This window comes from Crinia signifera, chromosome 1, assembly GCF_055691185.1.
Source record: "Crinia signifera chromosome 1, ASM5569118v1, whole genome shotgun sequence".
NCBI classification, from domain to species: Eukaryota; Metazoa; Chordata; class Amphibia; order Anura; family Myobatrachidae; genus Crinia; species Crinia signifera.
In genome coordinates, this window is record NC_139217.1 from 206,370,125 (window position 1) to 206,374,264 (window position 4,140).

The 4,140-nt window shown below is 41.2% G+C and overlaps 1 long non-coding RNA gene across 1 annotated transcript; it reads right to left on the bottom strand.

Moving 5' to 3' along the window:
- Positions 1-1,755: 1,755 nt before the first annotated feature.
- LOC146067874 (uncharacterized) lies at positions 1,756-3,423 on the bottom strand. The gene is made up of 2 exons (XR_014472943.1): positions 2,918-3,423; positions 1,756-1,976 (listed from the first exon to the last, which is right to left on the bottom strand). It is a non-coding gene; the product is annotated as an uncharacterized LOC146067874 (long non-coding RNA).
- Positions 3,424-4,140: the final 717 nt, after the last annotated feature.

Genomic DNA, 4,140 nt, shown 5'->3' on the forward strand with positions numbered 1-4,140 from the left:
AAGGAATTCGGCTCAAAAGCGGGCTACAAAATTAATCCCTCAAAATCTGAACTTCTCCCTCTCCTCCCCCCAAATTCAACTATTCCTCCATACCTACACTCACTCCCTTTCTCAATTAACACCACCCACTTTAAATACCTAGGCCTACAAATCCCAAATAATATCACAAAAATATATGACTTAAATTTCGGGGCTGCGGTCACAAAAATAACAAACCAACTAGAGGGTTGGCAGAAACTACCGATATCATTGCTGGGCAGACTCTCCATAGTTCAATCCATTATATTCCCGAAACTGTTATACATTATGCAACTCCTCCCTTATTGCCTCTCTGCTGCAGATGACAAACGGCTAAGAAAAGTCATCACAAGATTCATTTGGCAGGGTAAAAAAACAAAAATAGCCCTGGCCAAATTGATTATGGATAAATCTAGAGGGGGAACTCACACACCAGATTTTTCCCTTTATTCCATGTCGGTTTTGGCCAGATACGCAGCGGACTGGATTCTGGAGAAAAACATATACACAGATTATGAACTAGATTCTGAGATCTTCCTACCCTACTCTCTCAACGCTCTTCTCCATTCCAAAAAATCTCTCATCCCGACACACATACAAAACCATCCCCTGTTTCGAGATACTTACCTTAACTGGGTGAAAATACACAAGAAATTGGGAATAAACCATACAGCCACATCCAGGGTCTCATTGTGGGGAAATCCCTCCTTCCAACCTTCTCTTTCAAACTCTCTCTTCCTTCAGTGGAAAGCTAAGGGACTATGCGCGGCATCACAAATTTTTGACCCAGGAGGAAATATTATTACGTTTGCCCTACTGAAAGACAAATTCACACTACCTAATACACACTTTTTCATGTATCTCCAAACCCGTCATTACGTAACCTCATTACCAATAAAATGGGGAGACTCAGCTCCCCAAAATCCTTTGATGGGTCTCCTCGGGAGATGGGAGGGGAAACCATGTAAACTGAAACATATATACGACATACTTCTAAACACATCAAACACGAAACACCTTAACTCCCTCTTAATCTCATGGCAAAAAGATATCCCCTCAATTGGCTCAACTGACACATTAATACACAACTTTCCACACATAAATAAAATACTGGGGTCAGCATACCTACAAGAAGTTCACTTAAGAACGCTACATAGAGCATACATGCCTCCGTTCACGAGGTCCCACTTTGACCCGCTGGTCGATGGATCGTGCCTCCGGTGTGGGAGATCGAGAGCTGATTACTTCCACTCCTTCTGGGAATGTCCCAAGATCAGACGTTTTTGGAACAAGGTATATCAATTTATAAATAAGAATTTTGCCATATCCCTGACCCCTCCCCCTTGGCAAGCCTGTGTTTAAATTTTGAGGAGTGGAGTCACATTCCAGCAGTAAAACCATTGTTGAATATGTTCATCATGCTATTCACCATAGCCAAAAAGCTTATATTAAAGCATTGGACAGTTAAAACTGCCCCGAACATGCTCCAGGTGCAAAAAATTATGATTCAACAACTTTATTTTGACAGGAAATCCTGGTTGACAGGTTCAACTTTCTCATTGTTTTCATTTGAACGCAAATGGTCCGCTTACATTCAAACCTTAGACCCAGATCTTAAGGAAAAAATTCTAAAATCCTTTGATATAACCAACTGGTCAACAATAGCCACAGTATAATTGTGTTCAACATATATTAGTTACAAAGGTTAAATGAATAATTCTAAAACACGTACTCCGGTTTAATTTAAATAAATATTTATTCAAATATCGCACCTGTCCCACTCAGTACACAGAAGACATATGTACTACTACAACTTGATTAACTGGAGATCAGTAACATAAATTATCCAGCAAAGACTGGTATCTATTGGAGGAAAGATGTAATTGGGTGTCATAGGATGATAAGATATTTCTGTCTCTGTTTCTTTTCTGTGAATGTTGATGGCAAACAGAAACCACCTAAAAGGAAGAGATGTATATCAATCAGAATGGTTTAGACTTAAATGTAGCACTTATGATTTGACTGTATAACTGGATTGATCGTATAACTGCATAAAGTGTATTAGAAAGCACCATCCCCCCCCCCCTCCCCCCTCTTTTTCCCCGTTACTCTGAGTTAAAATAGAAATACAATTCAAAAACAAAGAACAGTTATTTGTACAATGCTCATGGACAGAAACTGGTCACTCAGAACTGTTTGATAGCTCGAGTTAAATATGTGTATTTTTTTGTATTATTATTGAATATTGACAAATCAAAAATAATAAAAAATTGTTTATCAAAAAAAAAAAAAAAAATGCATACATGGGCAGACTAGATGGGACAAGTGGTTCTGATCTGCCATTACATTCTAGGTTTCTATGGGGTGTGAATCAAAGGGTCTATAGTGTCTCGGTCAAAAGTCAATATATCGACAGGTGCAATGGCAATGTAAACCAAAGGTTGACATTAAAAAGTCGACGTGAGTTTTTCACAACTTATTAGTGTCAATGTCAACATGGATCCCAATCATTTCACGGGGCGTGCTTCGGGCATGGGAAAAGTCCCATCAAAAGGATAAAAAAAATTTAAAAAATTGTGAAAAACTTATCTTGACATTTTCAAATGTCAACCTATCATTCGGATATCGTTTCTATGTAGGGGGGCTGATGGACGATTATGTTCAGACATAAGCATTTAAAATGTTGATACACAAGGGAGATGCTTCATAAGATTATGCTTCATTGCTTCTTTCTATATACTTTTAATTTTTTTAAAACATTTTTATTGACAGGTTAAATAAAACAAGTAATAACCATATAAATTTGCAGAATAACAGTCAACGTCCATGTCAATGTGACAAAAACCCAGAGCTTTAATGTCCGTGCTCTGCAACAGGATTATCTGAGGTCATAAATTACCTCCTCCAACGGTGTATAAAACGGGGAATAAAATACCAACGAAAACAAACGTGAAACGGAAAACTTCAACATCCGAGTCCGAGCTGGCCCCCTCTAATTCGCCGTGCGAGCTTAATGTCCTTCACGTGCAGCGTGACCCTGTGTGCATGGACACTGAACAGGTAAGCGTCTTCGAAAAGCCACACCAGGTAGGCCTCAGCTGCCTAAGAAAGAGATCTTACACTGAAACCGGAGGTTTACACAGGAAAAGGAACTTTGGGCTTAAGTCAGTATGAATCGCTATTTATTCACAAAGCAGAGTGATTATCGGACTGCGCATTTAGACCGCACACAATGCGCAAGGAAAAATAGCATCAGAAAACACGTATAGATCGTAAACACAATGCAGCTGGATATTGACCGTCGTAAGCTGCTGTTTTGGGGTGGAAACCAGACTATTTCTGGATGGGTCCGAAAAAAAATGCAGGTCTGTGACAACAGCACTGGCCTTGTTCAGCCTGTGTCAGTCACAGGTTAGTCTCTTCCATGTTCTCCCCCCCACCCCCCCCCACCCCCCCAAATCTATATGCCAGGACAGGGCCAACCTGTGGCTCTCCAGATGTTGTCAAACTACAAATCCCATCATGCCTTGCCACAGTTTTGCTATAAGGGAGTATTAAAACTGTGGCAAGGCATGCTGGGATTTGTAGTTTCACAACATCTGGAGAGCCACAGGTTGGCCCTGTCCTGGCATATAGATTTGGGGGGGGGGGAAGCAGTAACCGGGTGTTTCCTCTTCATGGGTGGCGGATACCTACTTCTCAGATTAGTAGGCCCTTATCACTAATACGATTCATAGATAGGAAAAAATTGTTACAGACAGAGAATTTGAGAGGCAATACATGGTCAAACAGAGCAAACAGATCTTTCTTCCCCATAAATTCTGTAGGCCACTATTAATCATTCATTCACACACACAGATATGCCCTCATACGTACAGCCCAATCCCAGTGGTGCGTACTTGCACTTTGTGTTGCTACTTTTTTACCTCAGCTTTGCGCCTTTATCTTCATTGTGTAATTTCCTCGATTGTGCGTTTTAGAGAATACTAAGGGGGGTATTCAATGTCAGGGGCACGGCTGTCGAGCTAGCGCGACAGCCGTGCCCCTGTCCCGTTCTCGGTCAGCTCGCCTGGAGCTCGGCAGTCGGGATTCAATGTCCCGGCCGCCGAGCGGCGAGAAGGG